This window comes from Rattus norvegicus, chromosome 6 (assembly GCF_036323735.1).
Source record: "Rattus norvegicus strain BN/NHsdMcwi chromosome 6, GRCr8, whole genome shotgun sequence".
Classification (NCBI taxonomy): Eukaryota; Metazoa; Chordata; class Mammalia; order Rodentia; family Muridae; genus Rattus; species Rattus norvegicus.
Window position 1 is genome coordinate 52,793,074 of NC_086024.1, and position 23,323 is coordinate 52,816,396.

At 42.3% G+C, this 23,323-nt stretch overlaps 1 pseudogene; it reads left to right on the forward strand.

The window, feature by feature from the left end:
• Positions 1 to 3,227: 3,227 nt before the first annotated feature.
• On the forward strand, positions 3,228 to 7,310 carry Prdx1-ps5 (peroxiredoxin 1, pseudogene 5; annotated as a pseudogene).
• Positions 7,311 to 23,323: the final 16,013 nt, after the last annotated feature.

The window sequence follows — 23,323 nt, forward strand, 5'->3', positions numbered from 1 at the left end:
TAATTCCCCCTCATGTGCTGTTGGAATGCAACACCCTTCCCAGAGCATCAGAGGACAGGAGTCCTCTTTCCTCTCAGGCTTCTCTCATTTTCAGTCAGAGCTGTTGTGGTTTGTATACAATGTGCTCATCCGCTGAGGTTTGGAGGGCTGAGATTTCATCCCTGGTTTGAGGTACACAAAGGTTTGTAATGTAATCTGGCTCCCGAGTTTAGAGGCGGAGACATTGGAGAGAATTAGGATTATGAGGGTTGTGAGGGAAACCCCATGTGTCTTTGTGAAGAGGAGATCGCATATGCATGTGTGCATGCTGCCAGTCTACATCAGGTGGTGCCCTCACCATCTCATGGTTCTTCCACCAAAAAAACTCATCACCAGGTACCATCTTTAACCTTAGGCCTTTGGAAATTTGACCACAAATTAACTTTTCTTTTTAATTTATTTGTCTATGGTATTATGTAGCTATGGAAAGCAGATAAATATGTCTCTTTAAGTTTAGAGGACACACTGCTGGTTTGTATTGCCTCTAAACTAGATTTTTTTGATTTTTTTTTTTCATGCAGCAAGTGGGATCGTGCACTTTGGGGAGAAGATGGCAGGGATAAGACCTTACTGAGGACAGTGCTTCTAGTAAGGTTTAATGATGGCATGAAATGTGCTCTTTCCAGAGTCACACTTGTAGGTCCTCTATGGTGAAGTCATATCCCAGTTCACACTTCCACACTGCCCTGCAGAGGATGTCTGCATGTATAGTTAAGAGCAGACATTACCTCTACAGTGCCACTTATGGGCAGAGCATCTGCAGTTATTATGAAGAATCCTTCCATCAAAGGCTTTCTTGTACATTGTCTTACATGGTGTGGTATACACGTGCGCGCGCACGCACACACACACACACACACACACACACACACACACACACAAAACCTCCTGACATACTACCCCACACACTTCTCCATGCAATAATTCTAGTTTCAAGATGAAGCTGCTCAAGGCTGAGACTAATCTGAGCACGCATTCATTCAATGTTTACTTATTTACTTGTTATAGCTTTTAGTAACCAAGAATGCAAACGTAATACCCATTTAAGCTTTCACTTCATAACACAATTCACATGCTCATAAAGAACAAGGAGGTCCATATTGGATGAAGTAGTTAGGCTGGGCAAAGAAGCTGAAAATACACCAGCCCTGAATTTGGCATTGGCAATCCCTGGGGGTCTGAGCATGGACAGCCAGTGAGGAAGGAGGTGATCTTAGAAGGAACACTCATGCATGCTTTCTGGAAGTCTACTGGGAAGGGTAAAAGAAATGAATGTTGATCGGGGGGAAAGAGGGAAATGGGAAACAGCAGTGACTAGCAATCACATTCGGAAATAAACTATTCACCACAGGGACATAGCTATGGCAGGCTGCCTGTTCGCTCTCCCTGTGGCTTGCCCCACTGCAGGTCCCAAGAGCTACTTCTCAAAGGAAAAGCCTGTAATCCATGACTCTGTCCTTCTGGGGCAGTCTTGTCAGGATTTTAAAGAATGCACACACTCAGAGTTTAACAAGCAAGCTACCACATTTAAACAGTGCCTCCTTTTAGTGTTAATTTCCCAATCCTGCCAGCCGTGAACCTGTGGAGCTTGGTGACACTCACAGTCTGTGGTGTGTGGTACCCAGGAGACAGCTCCACTATGGTACAGGCTATGACCAACATGCTGTGAGGCATCTGACAGATGTGTGACTAGGAAGTAATAATGAGAGACTGACAAGTACAACTCAAAGAATGGAAGGAAAGAAAGAGCCAAGGCAAGTGTTCATATCAGGAATGAAAATGGAGTTTTGGGAACCCTGAGGGGAGAAGGGCACAAGGGAGATGGGCCTGCCAGGATCACACGTTGAACCTCTTAGCTCCTCACAGAGACTATACTTGTTCTTGAGAATATAGCTTGTGGGTGGTCCCAATGCAGTGAAGGCTCATTAAATGCTGGCTGTTTTTGTTACTGTAGTCTCAGATTTGCTTAGAATAAAAAAAAATCAAAATAGAATTTTCTACAAAGCTTTTAAAAGGCAAGATTTATTTCTTATGGCAATTTGTGCTTGAACAAAATTCAAACAATACTCATATCTGGCTTCTTATCTTTATCAGAAATACGGTGAGTCCCAGACCAGGGCACTGAGCATTAAGATGCCAGTTCCTGCCACATACGACTTTCCAAAATTTGAGCAGATAGTATTATGGCAAGGATTCGGGACCTGATTCCTAATTCATTAATTCCAGTAATTTCTGCTGTTCTACAATTTTTCCTCTAATCTCATTTAATGGAAATAAAATCCAGTAGCCTGATTGGCAAATGAAAATGTAAATTACAAACAACAAATTCATATAAAAAACAGCACTTTAATGTAACTTCAAGGGAAATAAGTCTTTACACCTGCTAATGCTTTTGGATGTAACTAAGTAAAATATGATATGGAATAAATTAATTCAAAATAATCAAATTTAAATTACTTTTTCCATTAAAAATACTCCAGTTATTTTCCAATTAATTGTTTTCCTAAAAAGGTGATTTTTAAAATTTATTGTGTGCATATTTTCTTTTTTCTCTTTCTTCCTTTTTTTATGCCACTTTGTATATCAGAGGGTAACTGTGGGATTCATTTCTAACCTGCCACCTTATGGTAATGTGGGTTCCAGGAACTGCCCTGCCTTGGATAAAGACATCAGCACCCATTGTTTCCAGGTTCCAGAAGAATCCTCTGTTGAACGAACAAATCCTCTGATAGCTCATTATTTTTTGGTCAACAATGTTTTCAGTAGTAAAAAAATGGAGGCAAGAAAGCAGAATGCCTGATGTACAGAAAACAGAGAGCAGACTATTGAAAGAGTCTTGCTCTTCATTGAAGACTATTGCTTCATGTGAAGCAAATCAAATCAGAATATAGCCATGAATTAAAGTGATTTCTAAATGTATGTTCCTGAGGTCACAGGAAACACTTTAGTTCTTATTTTCAATAAACTCTAAGCATATAGGTTGAATACTTTTCTTTAATATTTCTAGAATAGTTTAGTTTTCCTCAACAGTTTCCTGTCCTACAAAACTTGTTCACAGAACTTCTTGTAGCTTACTGTCAGTCAGAACACACTGGCTAGCATGTCTGTACTCAATGTATTTTTGTTGTTGTTGTCGTTCTTGTTGAATGAATATTTATTGTTGTATTACCATGGTTTACCTTAGCACCATGAACCAGGAAGTGAATACAAATTTCATGAAGCAAAGACCTCTGGGAACTCTCTCCACCGCTGTGTTAAGCACAGGACACCAGCTCCCACAGCGAACTTTACAGTACAACTCAAAACAAGAGAAAAAAATCCTTGACAACTTCTTACACTCGGGGTATTACTTATCTTTGTGGCCAACTAGTAGACAAAAAGTAACTCCATGGAGAAGTGTTTATGGGGTTTATATGACCAACATGCTGTGAGGCATCTTATAGATGTATGACTAGGAAGTAATAATGAGAGGCTGGCAAACATAATTCATAGAATGAAAGGCAAGGGTTTTATTGTTGTTAAAGAGACACTGTGACCTTGGCAACTCAATGGAAAACATTTACTTGGGGCTGGCTTACAGTTCTAAGGTTTAGACCCCATTGTCAGCACGAGGAGAAGCATGCAGACATGTGTGCAGGTGTACATGATGCTAGAGAGGAGACGAAAGATTCCCATTCAGGGAATAGGGTCTTTAGTGGGGGAAGACACAATGTCCAGGAGCATCTCATGGCTGAGGGAGCAGGTGCTTGGTCACATTTGGATGGATCATAAACCAGGAAAGGAAACGTGGGGCTCAGCTTTCTTTCTCCTTCACTCATGTTCAGGGAGACTTTTCTCTCTACAGTTAAAGCTGTCTGTCAGTAGAAGCACCCTCACTGAGACACCTAGGAGAATACTAACTCCCAGGTGATCTCTAAATCTGGTTTAGTGGTTTGAATGAAAATGACCTTCATAGGCTCATAGGGACTGGCAATATTAGGAGGTGTGGCCATGTTGGAGTAGGTGTGGTCTTGTTGGAGGAAGCGTACCACTGGGAGTGGGCTTGGAAGTTTGAGAAACTCAAGCCAGGTCCAGTGTCTTACTCTTTCCTCCTGCTGCCCGTCAAATTAAGATTTAGATCTTTCAGCTCCTCTCTAACATCATGTTTACCTGCACATGTGTCTGCCATGCTTCCCCTCTTGGTGACAATGGGGACTAAACCTGAGAACTGTAAGCAAGCCCCAAGTAAATGTTTTCCTTTATAAGAGTTGCTGAGGTCACGGTGCCTCTTAAACAACAATAAAACCCTAACTAAGACATCTTCTCAAATTAATACTGACCATCAATCTGATGAACATCAACTGGAGCATCTGAAATGTTTGGGTGTCACTGTTGGGACAGACAGGTCTTCACACAGAGTTCTCCCAGGAAACCAGGCATTGTTTCCGCCCTGACACAAGCCAGTACTCGTATATGTATTGTTTCTGCCAAAAAGCAGTGTGACATTTCTCTTTATTCCACAAATCATCAATAGGTCTTGGAAATTTGCTATGCTGTCTGGAAGGGTTTTACTGTCAAGATTTTTCATTAAAACACACACAAACGGGGAGTGGGGGTGAATCTGTGCATGGGTGTCGTAGAGTCAGAATGTACTTCTTGAAAGAAGCAGTATGCTCACTTGTTAGAGCTAAGGGGCTAGTAACTTTGCAGAATTAATATGACTTTGCACTGAGAAATCATTCTGCTAATTTAGAGATTAATAAAGGAAAAATGAATTCTTTAATGATAGCATGTGACTGGTTTGGGCTAATGCACAGAAAGGAGCCAGCCTCAAATAGAAAGTCTTACCATCTTATATAGACCTTAACATTATCCACTTCACATAGGATGTCATTTATAAATCTTCTTTTATGTCTGAGTCCCAGGTTGCATTTGACAATTTAAACAGAGGCAGGAGACTACAAGTCTGGGCACTTGGCAAGATGGGAGTTTTATAAGGAAAACACGTAGCCAGAGTTATTTTTGAAGCACACCAGTGGTTTTTTGTTTGTTTGTTGGTCAGTTGGTTGGTTGTGTGTGTGTGTGTGTGTGTGTGTGTGTGTGTGTGTGTGTGTGTGTTTGTGTGGTGTGTGTGTGTGTGTGTGTGTGTGTGTTTGAATAGTTATTACCTAGGTCTATCTTTTCCACCTAGTAGAATTATGCTTTTCCTGATAAGAGTACAGAGAATTTAATGGCAAAGCTTAACTTAATGACGTCTGTGACCCTATGCTGTCCCTTGAGCTGTCTGGGTTCTCTGATAGAAGGATGGACCAAATGGCTTGCCTCCTTTTGTTGTCGGAGTGGAGCCTAAGTGGAAGTCCATCTTGGTGAACAAGCATTAACAGAAACGATTTCCAGCAACCCCAAACTTCAACTGTGGTATAATACTTTCCCTACAGTTTCTAACAAGTCTGATTGCTATACTATTTGTCTTTCTGTCATATGGGAGGCAGCACCCCTTTAACTAAATTCTCCTTTGTATAACTTAATATTTCCTAAGCAATATTATCTGTAAGTCATTTATAGCATTAATATAACTATTTGAAGTTTTATCTGCATCAATAGGACATACACAATTTCCATGGAATTATTCTACCTTCTTTCTGTCTGAATATCAATAGTTCAAATCAGGTTCAAGTTGTAGTTAAAGAGATTTGACTTCTCCAATCTGTAGCTGCTAGTACAAGCTTGATTTATACAGCTTCTTTCATTTCTATGGCATTCAGTGACAACTCTATGCTGTGCAAAGAACAAAGACAATACACTATTGATGATGAAATATGGAATCTCAAAGGTCTAGACACTGTAAAGCAGTGTGGAGTGGGCACTGGAAGTGTCATCAGAGTCTGGGGCTTTCTAGGTGTACTGAGTGACCAAAGGACACAAAGCAGAGCAGTAGTCAGATGTTGTGAGACAGACCAATGGAAAGCACAAATCACCAAGGCTGACAGAAAAACACAAAATAAAATCTAAAGATCCTGAACTGACAACCCACAAAGGAGCAAATGGGGAAATGCAGACCAGTCATAGTTAGGAACGCTCTTTAGGGTTTCCTAATAAGTCATAGCCCCAGGAAAATTCATGCATCCGAATCAATATCGCGTCAGGTTACAGAGTTCCCAGGCTACGTGGTCTTTAGCCTTTGAAAAGTCACTTGGGATAGATTACCATTAAAATAGGTTCTACCTACCTCAGGAGATTAAAAAACCCTCTATCACTCACAAAGTGAATTCACAGAGCCAAGCAATAGCATACATCTTTTTTGGCTCCCAAACACCCCTCACAGCAATCCTGCCTTGAAGCCTTTGGGCGATCTTAGGTTCCCTGTTGTCTTGCTTCCCTGGGTCTCACATACATGGGAATTCTGCCCCACTAATAGCCCTAAGGTACTCAGTACCAGTGGATACATTTACAAACAGGATGAAAACAAAGGCATTTCACCAACATTAAAAACTGTAAAACAGGGTGATGTCTTCCTGTGTTCTCACTGTTGGTTCTGTTTGTGAGACCTGTAGCTCGACCCTGCTGATAGCAAGATTTCTTCAGGAAATGCGAAAGTTGGGCATCCTGCTCCCAACTTCAAAGCCATGGCTGTTATGCCAGATGGACAATTCAAAGATATCAGCCTAAGTGAATACAAAGGAAAATATGTTGTATTCTCTTTTTTACCCTCTTGACTTTACTTTTTTATGTCCCACGGAGATCATTGCTTTCAGTGATAGAGCAGAAGAATTAAGAAACTCATCTGCCAAGTGATTGGAGCTTCTGTGGATTCTCACTTCTGTCATGTGGCATGGATTAACACACTCAAGAAACAAGGAGGATTGAGACCCAATGAACATTCCCTTGGTATCAGATCCCAAGCGCACCATTGCTCAGGATGATGGAGTCTTAAAGGCTGACGAAGGTATCTCTTTCAGGGGTCTCTTTATTATTGATGATAAAAGTATCCTTCGCCAGATAATAATAAATGATCTTCCTGTTGGCCTCTCTGTGGATGAGATTCGGAGACTAGTCCAAGCCTTCCAGTTCACTGACAAACATGGGGAAGTGTGCCCAGCTGGCTGGAAACCTGGCTGTGATACCATCTAGCCTGACATCAATAAGAGCAAAGAGTATTTCTCAAAGCAGAAGTGAGCACTGGACCAGTTTTCTGCCAGGCAGCATTGAGCAGCCAGAAGAAATTTGTACTCTACTCATGCTTAAACACATGATGTGGTGTGATTCCAGATAAGCCTTTCCTACAGGGCTGGGGGTGGTTAGCATTTCTTCCACTATTGGTAATGGGCAGACCATCTTATAGCAGTCACAGAAACTAGCCTGTTAATTCTTTTTTTCTTTCCTTTTTATTAAAAGTATATATTAAATGTGAATTCTGTGAAAAAAACTGTAAAACAAAATTTATATTAGTGTTTTAGAATCAAATACATAAATGTAGTAAAATATTCCCCATATGTGTGTTATACAGTCATGGTAAAGATACCTTTAGACAATTAAAAAGCAAATATAATCATATTCTAAGAACCTTTAAAATATTGACACCTTTAAACCTAATACTTCTATTAGGAAGTACAATAAATGTGATAAAAATAGAAATACCAATATGTAAAGATCTTTAAATTAGATTGGAACTTGACTTTTAAGGTGTTAGAAAATAATATAAAGTACAAAAAGAAATAAAGTACATTGGGTGCAAATCAGAGCTTAGAGGATTCAAACTCTACTTGGGAAGGAGACTTCCGCTCAAAGGTTGCTATGGAATGAAGATCCCTGCATGTTCAGAAAGCCACCACCAGGGGTCTGCATGGCTTAAAGGTTAACTGGGAACAGAGGATGAGGCAAGGCTTGGGAAGGAGTCTGAAGGAGGGAAGCAGGGCAGCCTGGGCTGGTCCTGCAAACTGTTTCCTGGGTCTACACGGTCTTCTCTCATCACTCTTCTCTCTCACTATTGTCATGCATGTGGGTGCTGGTCCCTGGTCAGAACATTTGGAATGAACACAGGAGGAGCTGAAGTCAAGGGACAGGCCCCAAAACAGGCCAGCGCAGGTTCAGGGATCAGCCAGACTCCCCTGTACTAGGGTCCCTGCCTCCCAACACAGTATCATCCCATGGCCTGTACCAGCCCTTCTCCAAGATTTGCCAGTGGCACCACTAAGAGGCTCCCTCCAGAGCCTGCAGAACAGGCTCCTCTGGCAACATCTCTCCATTTAGTACCAAAGACAGCGGATTGTCTCAAGAGCAGACTGTAGCCTGTTGAAGATAGGCTGCTTTGTGAGGATGGACTGTAACGGACACTGAACTTTATCTAGTGCATTTGTCTTTTGAAGGTAGTGTATTGTAAGTTCATTTTTCTGTGTTCCTAATGAAAATAAAAGCAGTAAGCAGCCTAAATTATTTTTATAAAGTACAAATGAGAGTGATAATTTTAGCTTGGAAATATCATTCAGATTTGAAATACATTCTAAAAATTAAAACTATGGCCTCCATTGACTTTTCTTTCTTTGCAAGTATCACTATGATATCCATGCAAATTAGGAACAATTAACCCAAACTTAGTTTCTAAGAAATAATGAAGTTATAAGAGTTATGAATTTCTCTCTCCTTTTATATTAAGAATTCATAAAATTGTTAATATTATATGTAGTGCAGCTAGGCACATTTAATATTTCTGTCTGAAATAAAAATTATTTACACACAGTTTAACAAAGGTGTTTAGCATTTAATTATAGACAGTCCAGCATTGAGACATATGACTTTAAATTACCCCTATGCCATGCTTTTGCATAACCATATATAAATTTCCTTATAAATTAGTTTTTAATGATTTATTTTAAATATGAAATTAAAATTTTGATGCAACTTCCCAAGTAAATTGGATGCAAATCTCTACATTATAAATGTAATTGCTGAATTGTTTTGCTAGTAGGGTAGTGAGGGATGCTGGTGTGAGCAGATTTCCATGCTTTTTCCTATAGAATAGAAAACACTATCATAACACATTGGCAAAATATTACTACCCAAAATTATTGACATTGATTCAAAAGATTCATAAAATATGACAGGTATAGTAACAGAGACTTTTAATACCACCACTCGACATACAGAAGATCAAGTGGATTTCTCAAAGTTCTAAGCCAACCCTGCCCATGCAATAAGTTCGACACCAACCAGGACTGTATATTGAGATGTTTCCTCAAGAAATCACATCAAATAAAGGATGCAAAATAGGAAGGGCAGAGTGTTGCTTTTATTCATCGTCTTTGCTAGTGCCTCCTGTTGGCTGATTTGACTTGCAGCAGATGGAGAGATTTTATAGGAGCACAGAGAAGAGAGCAGTGATGTGTTCCAGCCCTTTGTTACCATACTGAGAACCACATAGCTGGCTCCACTCCCTCCTTATGCTGTCACCTTCACTGGAAACTCCTGATTTTGGAGCTAGCCCATTGTGTTCCGCAGATCCTCTCTCAAGTCTCATTCCTTCTCTGTTCTTATTCCTTTTTCAGCAGGTCAGGACAAGCACGGCAGAGCAAGAACAAAATCTACCCGGATGGTGCATTCACTTGTGGCCTGTCAGTTGCTCCCTGATTGTTGTTGAGCACAAACAACATAGGACAGGGAATGCTGTAAGTCAAACAGACATTCTTGAATCGATAGGAATGGGTGTCCTAGGAAGGTTTGTCGTGGTGTTCAATTCATTTGGCAAGAAAGGTGACTTTTTGGGCTGTTTCATGGCTGTGTTTTTCTCATACATTTGCATTAGTTTTATAGTAGGGAGTGAATGGCAGTTTAGCTGCTCTTGACAGACACATTTAAAGCCTGTTTTCACTGAACTCGTGAAGGGAAAGGGAACTGAAGCATTCTCAGCTGCAACTGAAGCGTCGAAAGGCACTATGGGATTCATGGGTCATTCTGACAAGACCTATACATCTCCCACAGTGATGTCTGAGTCAACATGTATTTTAGAAGCAGCCTATTACACCAAAGAGAAATGAATGTCAAAAATAGAATTTAAAAGGTTTTATTTTTAAGTATGTGTGTTGTGTGCCTATGTCTGTGGAGGGCAAGGGCACATGAACACTGGTGGGCACAGAGGCCAGAGGTTTTATATCCCCTGAAGCTAGAGTTAGGGGTGTTTGTGAGCTACCTGACATGGGTGTTGGGAATTGAGCTCAGGTCTTCTGCCAAAGCAATAATGCTCTTAATTACAGATACATCTCTCCAGCCCCCAAAGTCATTTAACTTTATGGAAGGGAAAATTATTATACTGGTGTGTTGAGATTAGAATACACTCTGGTGTAAGTAATTATGTAATGTGTAAAGCAGTGATTTCTCAAGAATTTGAGTCTCCAATTTGCAAGCAGCTTTTAGTTTCATTTTGAGAATAGAAGATGCCTGGCTGAACATGTGGATGCTACCATATATCTGGTACTACCCATGCAGCACAGACTGAAAAATGACTGAAGGAAAATTTCAGGATTTTAAGACTGTAGGGAAGGTTTATTAAAATCATATCAGGAAAACGGGCCTAAGAACTTATCAGACATAGAATAACGCAAGACTCGGAAAAGGATGAAACTCCATCACTTAGACTCCCTAAGGACGTGAACACCTAATACTGAAATCACATCAGTCCCACCAACCTGTCATCTGACCTCTCACAGTAGCCTGGAAAAATGGAAGGTGCTCATTCCCACCCTGTACCCTCCCAAGCTCGGACAGAAAGGCATCTATACTGGAGGGAAGAGGCAGGAAAGATTTGTGGACATGGTGTTCACAGGACATTAGAGATACCTGAACAAAAATAATTCACTTCAATGAATTCCGTAATATGGTTTTTCTGGGCAGAGATAAGGCAGCCTGGAAATGCTCAGCTGAGCCCAGAAGGCTTCCTCCCTGAAGTGATACAGCCTCCCATCTATTCAGCCATGGCAAGTTTGACTCTGAAGCTTCATTCTTCCTTCAAGAATTAAATCTATGGGAGCTGAGATTAGAATGCTTTAAGCTTGTGCACGCATCTCTTCGTGTGCACGTGTGACAGTGGCACTTTCCTCTCTAAAAGAAATGTGTTTGACTTCAATGATTGGCTGTGTATACGCCTTCCTCCATTCCATCTATCCTTCCTCTATCATTCCTTTAGATAACATGTCCATTTTTCAATCAGTGAATAGAACTTGTTTAGAAAATTGTGTTTCTAGCCAAACAAAAGCCTATAGTTGTATGTGTGTGGTTCAGCAGAGAGGGTAGATGAAACGCAAGAGACGGCTGAATGCTTGAGAGATTCCAGAAAACGCCCCACTTTCATTGAGGACTTATGTCTGTCAGACTGTGGATAGGATAATGATATTGAGATTAGAAGGGTTTCAACTCTCTGTGCACAAAAACACAGAAAAAGGAAGACTAAAGCAAGTCATACAGGGATCCTGTGGAGTTCCCAAGGAATGGAACCTTTAAAGACAGGGAGTAATATGGACCTTGGTAGATTAGCTAGCTAATGAGATCTAGGGATCCCCTTGCCTGCCTCTCCCCAGCCACCTTTGTGTTGCAGATGTGGGCTGCCATGTCTGGCTTTAATGTGGATTTTAGAGGATTTTGACCCATGACCTCATGCATAGCAGGCACTTTGCTGACTCAGTCCTCTCTCTCTCCAGCCATATGGACACGTATTTTAATTGTGTAGTTATTGTAGTTATTGCCTTTACTTGAGTTTTAAAGTCAGGAGTGGTTGTGAATCTCACCCTGCAGACATGGAGGATGGACAGAGGCAGCTGAACACTTTCTTAGCCTGCAGACAGCGTGGAAGACTGGGTTAGTTACTTTTACATTACTATGACCAAAGAAACAGCCAGCTTGAGATGAAGAGTTCAAAAAATGAGCCTGTCAGGGACATTTAAATCAAAACCATAACATATATCATTACATTCAGCACCCAAATGGAGGCAAATTTCTTCTTGGTAATGATCTAATTTTAAGTGTGAGTTTCAGGGATGGAAATCTTTACTTTGCTGATGTGATGTCAGCAGGAATAAAGGTAAAGGCCCCCTTCTTGACTCATCTGATGACTTAGGAGACAGGAATGTTGCTAAGAACCTTGACCAGCTCAGAAGCAGCTATGTAGAGCAGTGTTGCTGAGCTGCAAGATTTGAGGATGTAGAATGTAGTTTGCCACACACCTTGATGCCACGGTGGGTGCGGAAGTATACACACTGTTTTTATTTTTCCACAGCAGATGAGTCTTCCTCTCTCCTTGACTTTCTTCAATGCTTCTTGACTTTCAGTTTCTCAATGAGTCCTACTTCCTTATGAACTGCATGAAATGTATTTGGATTATGGTCATCCCTTCTTCCCCAACTTCTCCCAGCTCTATCCCTTTCTCCAATCACCTTATGCTGGACACTCTTTGCTTTTTAATTTGTCTTCATTATACTCATTTTCATTTGTATTACATGCTTATTATACAAAGTTCTTGAGAGGCAAAGGAATCATTTTGGTCAGGGTCCCTGGATTTACAACACTTATCATGCCCTGGGAAGAATATTGTGTCACAGTCAGGCCATGCTGAGTATGATCAACTCCTGGAAACAAGAGGTGGGGTGTACTCAGGAGGAGCTGACCCCAAGCTAAGGATCAGCAGTTAATGCTGTTCTCTAGGTCAATAGGACACACACACACACACACACACACACACACACACACACACACGGAGGAGGGAGGATATGGAGGTAGAGAGAGGGAGAGGGAGGGGAAAGGCAGAGGGAGATCTTACAATTAAGGAAAGCAAGGAGGGAGAATACCTAGAAAGATCCATAGACACATCAGTATGCAAATAACAGGGCCTGCAGAGGGAGAGTTTACAAGATATTTGCTTATAGAGGATCATGTTGGAATTCTGGACACTCAAAATTGCCACAGTATTTATGGAGAATCTGTTACTATGGTGGTTTGAATGAGAATACTCTCTAAAGGCTCATATATTTGGATACTTGTGCCCCAGTCAGTGTAACTGTCTGGGAAAAATGAGGAGAGACAGCCTTGTTGTCTATCCCTTTCTCCAATCACCTTACGGTGAAAGAGTAGGAACTGTGAGGCCCCGATAAACTCTTCAGTCTGTAAGTCGTCACATAAGTGCAAAATAACCAAGGGAGTTAGTAAAGTTTACTGTGGGGCTTGACAAGAATGCTGCCTTGGTTAGGGTTTTATTGCTGTGGAGATACTGTGATGACAGCAATTCTTATGAAGGAAAATTATGTTGGTGCTGGTTTACAGTTCAGAAGTTTAGTCCATTATCATCATGTGGGTAAGGGTAGTGGCAAGGGGAAAGGTAGCTGAGAGTTCTACATCAAGATGAGCAGGAAGAGAGAGAGACATTGGGCCTGGCTTGTGCTTCTGAATCTCCAAAGCCCACCCCCAGGGACACACTTCCTCCAACAAGGCCCTATGTACTCCAAAAAGGCCACAACCCTCAATACTGCCACTCCCTATGAGCCTACGAAGGCATTTTTTTTTTATTCAAACCTACAACATTCCATTCCCTGGCCCCCAAAGGCTTGAAGTTACATCATAATGCAAAAAGCATTCAGTCCAACTTCAAAAGTTCCCCATAGTCTATCATATCAAGCCTGTTTAAAATTCTGTAGTTCGAAGTCTCTTCTGAGACTCATGACAATCTCTTAATTGTAATCCCCTGCAAATTCAAAATCAAAAAGCACATCCTATGTTTCCAACATAGAATGGCACAGGATATACATTACCATTCCAAAAGGGAGGAAAGGAAGCATAGTGTGGAAATACCGGCCCAAGCAAGACAGGAAAACAGCTGAGAAACTCCAAACTCTGCATCCTTATGTCTGATGTCAAAGTGCTCTTCAGTCTCCAACTCCTTTCAGCTGTGTTTACTGTAACACAAGTGTCTTGTGGGGCTGGTCACACTTCCTGTTATCTGCTTTCCTTAGCAGGTATCCCATGACTTGGGCATCTCCAACGCAATCAAGGTTTCACCTTCAAAGCTTCATGCAATGGCTCTAGGTCTCTGTACATGGACACGCCTGACACATCCCTTTCCTCAGGAGCTTTCCTTAGTCATGGAAGGAGATTCCATAATTCCTTGTATCATTGACTCTAAAGCCAGAACCATGTGTGACTGAAACTGCCACATTCTCCTGCTTGCTGAGGCTGAAACATGGCCCCCTCATTAAACAGCTTTCTGTTTTATTTGCTTGTTGTTTGTTTGTTTGTTGTTTGTTTGTTTTAATCATTTTCTTCACTGTCTAAGCTTGACTGTCCTGGACATTGATTAGTAAACAAAGCTGGCCTCAAACTTAGAATTCCCCCTGACTCTGCCTCTGGATGCTATGGAGCCCTGAGCTTTTCTTTAATTCCTTTCCAGAAGTTGGAAATTTATCTGGATGGATTCTTGCTCTGTGGCCACTAGTTCTTATATTCCAATTAATTACAGGATTTCCTTAATCTGTTTACACTTCCTGGTGCTCCTTTGAGCCACAAAAGGTACATTTTGATTTTTTTTCTCTTGCTTTGCTCTCTTCTCTTCATTATAGATCTGCCTAAGCATGGTCACTAATAATCAATCAGCACAGCCAATACTAAGCTGTCTAGAAATCTCCTTTGCAAAGGCTGTTTTTCCATAACCCTTCAATTTAGCCTTAGGCAGATTTTTTGAGTGGAGGGAGGCAGGGAACAAGGGCACAAAATAGTATTTTTAGCCAAAATATCACAAGATTGGTCTCTAGACCACATATTAATATCATTCTCTGAAACTTCTTGAGCCAGACCCCCACCATTCAAACCATGCTCAGCATCATTATCTTCTATGCTCCTTCAAGGATGGGCCTTTAAGCCTCATGTAAAGTGTTCAACTGCTTTTCTAGCCCCAAAGTATTTTATATTCCTTCAAACAAAGGCCTAGTTCATTCTATTACAGTAATACCCCAACCCCTGGTAACAACTTCTGCCTCAGGATTTTATCACTGTGAAGACACAAACATGACTACAACATCTCTTAAAAAGGAAAACATTTCACTGGGGCTGGTGTACAGTTCAGAGGTTTAGTCCGTCATGGCCATGACAGGAAACATGGCAGCATGTAGGCAGACATGGTGCTGGACTGGTAGCTGAGAGTTCTACATCCAGATCAGCAGGCAGCAGGAAGAGAGAGAGCCCCTAAGCCAGGCTTAGATTTCTGAAACCCCAAAGCCTAGCCCCAGTGCCACACTTCCTCCAACAAGGCCACACCCACAAGTTCAGATCTCCTGAAAGTGCCACTCCCTATGAGCCTATGGGGACTATTTTTATCTGGTTTAAACCACTACAAACACCAAAGGAGCAATGATTGTTTCATTATGAAGAGATCATTCATAGGGAAACTTCAGATCCTGGCTGTGCTTCATGTGGAATAGACATACTCCTCACTTATCAGCGTCTGTCTGGTAATCCCATCATTCCTCTACCCCATTCCGCAGAATGTATGAGATCAGCTCACTTTACAGGCAGCAGCTTTTAGCTGGGACAGTTAATTAGATTGCTATGGAGGAGACAAGATGATGCTGGAGACAGTGGGTCCTGTCAGTCTGACTCCTGGCTTCTCCATCCCTGAGTCACAATGACAAATCTCCCTTAGGTCAAGGAATCATTTTCCTAAGCACTATAGACCTGAAGCCAGTCAAAGCAACAGATACTTTCACTGTTTCTGTATCTGTGTGTAGGAGTATGTCTATAAGTTACTTTTTAATTACTAGAGAAAACATGTCTATAAAGTTGATTGTTTCTTCATTTACAACTGTAACAATCACTGGTGGTCTTGAGTCTTTTTTTAATTACCTGCTTTGTTCTGGATTAGATTCTTTTTATCTAGTTCCTCTCAAGTTCTGAGAGTATGTCCTATACATTCTTTATATGAGAACTTTAGATCTAACACCAAGTGGGCCTGTGTCATTCAACTGCTTGGGTGACCTTTTTAGCCTTTTTCCAAGTGAAAACACTTAGAGAAGGCAAACTTTGCTATCTCCTCCTGACTTCTTGGGAGTCCTGGATGGAAAGTTGACCTCAGGTACTTACTTTTACTAGAAAAAAAATTCTCCACATTCATTGCCACCTGCCTAAGTTCTGTGTATTGTTTGCCTGGATCACTTGGAGAGCAAATGCCATTCAGATTTATTTAGCTCTTAATAAAATCCAATCCCATAATTTAAAAATCCTACAATCTGTCTGCCACTAAGCTGTCCCTGTTGGTATCAATCATTTTCTCACTGAGAGTCTGCCATATATAGTTCACGTTTACATGCATGTTTCTTCTTTGTTAATGTGTGAGGTCCTCAGCTTAAGTACCATGTCTCTTTCCTCTTTATTCTCCTCAACTTGTCAAAGTAGCCAACAAGCAGGTGGTAAATTCACGAATTCACTTGGGAAATGCAGTTATTTTGTTTTTGTTTTTGGCAGATGATGGATGTCTCCTGCAGGACAGACAGTCTTGAGGACTAAGGGAAAAGTAGACAGATGTCCTGCCTGACCTGGATACAATAGTGGAGCCTTTCGTGGTAGATGTCAGGATAGACAATTTCTGTATGTGTGAGGAGAGAATTCATGTCATATCTCAGAGTGGAAAGAATATTAACAATAGAGACATTTGGAAAACATGCTTAGCCAAAAGGGAATGGGGAATAGAATCCATATCAGCATCTTCTCCAATAATCTATTCATCTTTTCCAGTCCTGGGTGCTTACACAGGACATATTCCTGTATGTTCATGGGCTTCAGCCATATTAAGGAGAGTCCCATCAATCCTGCCAGAAACAGGCTTACAGATGACTTTGTGAAAAAATAGCACAGGGTTAAAATAGTATTAAAGAGGAGGGATCGGGAGGGATTGCGTGTGGGGAAGATGGAGGGAAAGAGAATTGGGAGATAGAATTGACTGGGGGAGGCATCTGTGGGACTAACTAGAAACCTAGGACAAGGGAAACTCCCAGGAATCAGTGAAGGTGAACCTAGCTAAGACTCCTAGCAACGGGGGATTTGGAAACTGAAATGGCTGCCTCCCATAACCAGGTGAGACTTGAATGGAGGGATGGGGGCATCAACTCACCCACAAAACCTTCAACTTTTGTCCTGCCTACAAGATGTGAAGAGATAAAGACGGAGCACAGACAGAGGGAATGGCCAACAAACGACTGATGATACTAAAGACCCATGCCATGAGAGACAACCTACCTCTAACGCTATTAATGATATTCTGCTATCTTTGCAGACAAGAGCCAAGCATAACTGTCATCAGGGAGGCTTCACCCAGCAACTGATGGAAACAGATGCAGAGACCCACAGAAAAACAGTAGACGGAGCTCCGGGGATCTGGTGGAAGAGAAGGGAGGATTGAAGGAACCAGAGGGGTCAAAGACACCACAAGTAAACCTAGAGAATCAACTAACCTGAGTCCATAGGGGCTCGCAGAGACTGAACCACCAACCAGAGAAATGCATGGAATAAACCTAGGCTCCCTACACACATGTAACAGATGTGCAGCTGTGTCTTCATGTCAGACCACTAACAACTGGAGCAGGGGCAGTCTCTGACTCAGTTGCCTGCCTTTGGGTCTCCTTCCCCTATCTGGGCTGCCTTGTCTAGCTTCAATAGATGTGCCTAGTCCTGCTGCAACTTGATATGCAGGGTGTGTGTGTGTGTGTGTGTGTGTGTGTGTGTGTGTGTGTGTGTGTATGTGTGTGTCTGTGTGTCTGTGTCTCTATGTGTCTGTGTGTCTGTGTGTTTTAATATCCATGGGATGCCTCCCCTTCTCTGAAGAGAAAGAGAGGGAGGAGGAGAGGGAATATGGGGAGCATGGGAGGAGAAGAAGAAGGGCAAGCTTTTATTGGGTTGTAAGGTAAATAAAGTAAATTTAGAAAAATGTGTCATTAAGGAGGTTAGGCAGATGGGGAGGATTCACATGTACTTAGGGCATTTCTATACAACTATTTCATATGAAGCCACTGTGACCAGCAGACCTAGCACTGAGCTGATCGAAGCCTTAGACATAGTGGCAACATGGCTAGTGTCTGGTCACTCACTTTATTCGTGCTGCCCCAAGAGGTGAGTGTCACAAGTGTACCTCACTGTAAAACCGCAGTGCTTACATTTGTCCTTACTGAAATTCAAACAGATTATTTTAAAATTTGTTTCTGCTACATCCAAAGACAACTAAACTCTGTGTCCTTCAAGAAACTTCCCTTTTCGTTACTGGCCATTAATTCTACAGCTACAGGGTGCTTTGACGTGTGACTCTAAGAAATAAATTCCAGGAGACAGACACAGAAGTTAGGGCTTCCAGTGCAGTGATATTAGTATTCAGTGGGAACTTGTTCACAAAGACTACAACAGGGTCCTTCAAGTCATGGGTTGAAGGAGAACATTTTAAGTTTCCATTCTGACAGGAGCCTAACACAACTGTGTTCTGAGAGGCTTCATCCAGAAGCTGATAGAAACACATGCAGACACCCAGAGCCAAAAATTAAGCAGAGCTCAACCAATCTTGTGGAAGAGTTAGAGGAAGGGTTGATGGAGGAAGAGGGGTCAAGGACCACAAGAAGACCTACAGAGCTAACTAACCTGGGGCCTCAGAGACTGAACCACCCAGTCAAAGAGCATACATGGTCTGGACCTAGGCCCCCTACACATATGTAGCATATATGCAGCTTGGTTTTCATGTGGGTCCCTTAAAGAATGGAGCAGGGACTGTCTTTAACTCAGACTTTGTTGCCTGCCTTTGGATCCCCTTCCCCTAAGTGGGCTATGTTGTCTGGCCTCAGTGGGAGAGGATTACTTAATCGTTGATATGCCAGAATGAATTGGTGGAAGGAGGGGACTGGGGGAAAGAGGTTGTGAGGGGAGACTGGGAGAGGAAGGAAGGGGGTGGTGATCAGGATATAAAGCTAATTAATTAATTAACTAATTAATTAATCCCATCAATGATATTTTTATACGTATGATATTATAACCATAAAAACTATTATTTGAGCCTATGTTGACAAAATTATAATGATAGTTTCCTGAGAAACTATCTTCAAGCTTCTAAACAACTACTATCTAATTAATTAATGACTCACAGTGACTGCATGACTTCTGTGTGCTGGATATCACCTGGGGAGCTGGCAGGTGAAGGGGGCATGGGGGATGCTGGGAGCCAGATGGTCACTTTCTAAAGATCAGACAAGAAAAACAGCAGTAGGTCAGCAAGCGGGTTACAATCCTAAGAGATGATGAACACTTTGCTGAAGGTGACAGGCTGACTTGCAGATGATATGGTTAGCCAGCAAATGCCAAAGGGGGGCTGTGTGCATCAAGTGGTGCCCTCAGTGAAAGAAAGGCCCAGGTAACACAATCCATACAAGCAATTCCTATTCGGAAATAGACTTTCAAGGTCACTGTTGAAGAAGAAGCCCCCGAGAAAAATGCTGAGTTTTCTGTTTCCCTTTGTTTTGCTTTTGTGAGACATTCTTGCTATCTGCCTGCAGGCTTGCTTTGAACTTGAGATCGAGCTGCTGCCACCTCCCTAGAGCTGGGCTTAGTATTACTATGACAAAGGCATACCAGGAAGCCCAACAAAGAGATGCTTTTGACTCAACCAATAAAACAGTCAGAGAGGCCAGGAAGGGAGTGAAGATCACTGACCCTCAGATGTGAAGAGGAGGTCTAGTGTCATGCTTGACCTGGGAAGCTGCAGAATAAAGATGCTCTCTCAATCACCATTGGCTCCCACTTGTCTTCAGGCGTTCTTAACATCAGGACCTCTTCTGCACAGTCTCACAGATGGAACAACCTAGATGGACACTTCATGAGGAAAGACAGCCAGAAACCGTATGGCAGGAAGAATGAGTGGTCACTGAGTGAGGAGACTGACTCTGGCCTGAGTCTCTGTGCCCTGAATGGTTCTCTCAGCAGCTTCTGTGGGCCCATCTCTTTGTGACACTGCCCTTCCTTTCCTGTTGGAGGCTGGCTTCCATGTCATGGCTCTGTGACTGAATACATGCTCACAGACCTTCCTCTCCTTATGCTCCTTTGTGGCAAGTAGACTGACATGATCAGACAAATGGTGAAAGTTTGCCAGGGCAATACAGCACCCAGAGTTTACTTTCTCCAGGCAACAACCTGACTCCAGGCAGAGAATGTGGACCCAGGACTCAGTGTCAGCTCAAGCTATGCTGCACAGTCCCTGCCTGAAGAGAGGCAGCAGCTTCACTGAGCTTTGGCATTCCCAAATCTGCAATGAGGAGGAGCCTGCTGCTTACAATGGAAGAAGCCTACAGCCCTGAACACAAGGCTGCTTCTGAATGAAATAATAATAATAATAATAATAATAATAATAATAATAATAAATGATGATAATAATAATAGAATGATAATAATAGCAAATTATGACAGATTACTTCTCTGAGAATAGGAAATATGGCATTGGAGACCAAGTTCAAAGAGATAGCAGTAATGACTGGTCTTGGTCTGAATACTGATTGGAGGATTGACTATATGAGTCAAGTCAGAATGAGCTTCTGAAGTTTAGTTGATCAGATTCCCACCTAGCCAGGACTCAAAAGACTTAGACTCATCTGGGGAACCCCTAGTGGTTATACTCATGGGTCCTCAGCTACATGCTCAGCCAGAGAGCAGAGGCTATTTTCCATAGCCCTCTATGAACTCATAAGCTCCTCTCCCCTCAGGAGGGTCAAGTTGGTTTGCAAATTCACCTCCAGTCTTCCATCCCTAGATCTGTTTCTGCAGAGGAGTTTCTCGGGAGGCTGTGAAAGCTGCGGGAGCTTTGTTTTTCTGTGGTGATAGCTTTGTTCAAAGGATGGAATCCACTTTAAGAAGTCCGTTGCCATAGGCAGCAGTTTCAAAGAGTTTGAAGTTAATAAGACTTTCAGCAAAGAGCATGGAGGTAAGGGCAAGGAGCCCAATAGCAATGTGTGTGGGAAGCCCGTTCTGCGTGCTCCTGGAGATGCACTCATCGGGCAGCCTGAACATCTGCAGTCAGGGTATTCAATATCCATGACTCCAGTGATCCAGAGGAGACCCAGGATCAGAGACTAGAACAACCATTAAATACCCTACCCTACTCTTACCACATCTGAGAGCTAGTCATGGGTCACATACATATTCTCTCAGGCCACATTTACTAAGCACCTACTATGTCTTAGGGTTTCATTGCTGTGAAGAGACACCATGACCAAGGCAACACTTATAAATGCAAACATTTAGTTGGCACTGGCTTACACTTTCAGACATTCAGTCCATTATCATGTTAGGAAGCATGGCAGTGTGCAGGCAGACTCAGTGCTGGAAAAGCCAAGAGTTCTACATCTTGATCCAAAGGCAGCAATGAGGAAACTATGTCTTCCTCAGGCAGCCAGAAGGAGGTTCTCTCTCCACACTGGGTGGAGCTTGAGCCTGAAGAGCCTGAGACCTCCAAGCCCACCCCCACAGGGATACACTTTCTCCAACGAGGCCTACTCACCTATTCCAACAAGGCCACGCTTACTAATAGTGCCACTCGCCATGGGCCAAGCATTTAAAAGCATGAGTCTATGGGGGCCAAACCTAGTCACAACTATCTCCACCTTGCTGGGCTGGGGATGGAGCTGGGATGCTGGCCTCAGGTGAGGAAGAAGCAGAACTGTGCAGCACTGAAAAGATAGAAAACAGTAGGAAGAGCAGCAGCCAGGTCAGACTGGCGTGTCTGGTGCTCTTCTGAAATGTGTGAGTGGGCTTCATTTCTAAGCCAGAAGGTTGGAGTTGTCCCCAAATGGCAAGAAGGATGATAGGACACTACCAGTCATGGCTGACTAAGAAGTTCAAAGTCCAAAGACTTTTCATCTTGTAGCATTCTCATCTGCCTTAGTGTAACAATGAAGGTGGCCCAGTAAAATGAGTTCAGAAGACCCCATCTTCTTTGGGGTTTCTGTAGAGTATGAGAAGGATGGCTTATTTGAATGCTTGGAAATCCAGTCTTGTAGCTGGCTGCTTTTCTTTGATGGGGATGTGTGAGTTTCAGTCTCTTTGTGATCCTCTGCTTTGCTTTGATTTCTTCCTGTGTTGTGAGTCTGCCTTGGAAGGTGGTATACATCCAGAAGCCTTTCCACTCCTAAGCTGCTTATGAGTGTCTCTAGTAACCCTTGTGTGTCTATGCCACCAGTTGTAATGTGTCTTCTTGTCCAGTTCTGCTTTTCAGTCTTTCCTTTCTCCTCTTAACCGTGCTAAAGTCCTGTCAGTTTTGTTTATGTGTTAGAGAATTCAATTCTTCAAACGTGACAGGGATTCTTTGTAAGGACATGAGAATGATAATAAGAAGAAATCAAAATCAAGAGAATGGACTCAGAGGAGCTTTGGAGGATCATGGGTACATGGAAGGTCTTCCTGATGGAGTGGGGGATTTGGTTTGGACAATAGTCTAAGGCCTGAGGCAAATGATTACAGATACACACAGAAATTGATCTCTGATGTAGACCTGGAGAACTTTCTGGATGTTCTGTAGGACGTTCTGTGGTAGGAGTAACCACAGTCTTTCCTGCTGATGCTTGTGTACACACATGGCAACTGATTGTTCTCCTGGGGCCAAGTTTCTTTTTTTTTTTGGCTGATATAGTCTTTCAAATTTTAAATTTATTTTCTAAGATCTCAATGTAGTGACAATTTGGGCATTTTTGTTTCTTTAAAAAGTTAAAGAAATATTATAACAATTATGTTTTCCTTTTAATCCCAGGTGTGGTGTGGGGACTGCTTCAGAATAGTCCACAGCACCTGACTGTGGTCTGCCCCCCTGCGGCAGTGTGACTGCCACCCGCAGATAGTTTCTGCAATTGTGTGATGTTTGGAATTCTGGAGACTTTTGAGATGGTGTATAAATGCTGGGCCCTGAGAGACAGAGTTATTGTTGTTGGTTGCGGTTTGTTAAGTAGTTGAGCACAAAGAAGAAGAAGAAGGAGGAGGAGGAGGAGGAGGAGGAGGAGGAGGAGGAGGAGGAGGAGGAGGAGGAAGAGGAGGAGGAGGAGGAGGAGGAGGAGGAAGAGGAGGAGGAGGAGGAGGAGGAGGAGGAGGAAGAGGAGGAGAAGGAGAAGGAGAAGGAGAAGGAGAAGGAGAAGGAGAAGGAGAAGGAGAAGGAGAAGGAGAAGGAGAAGGAGAAGAAGAAGAAAAGAAGAAGAAATTAGATATTCTGTTGGTGAAGATACGCCCCAAGGAACTCCATGCTCCTAATCAGCAGGAAGTAGTCTAACGATAA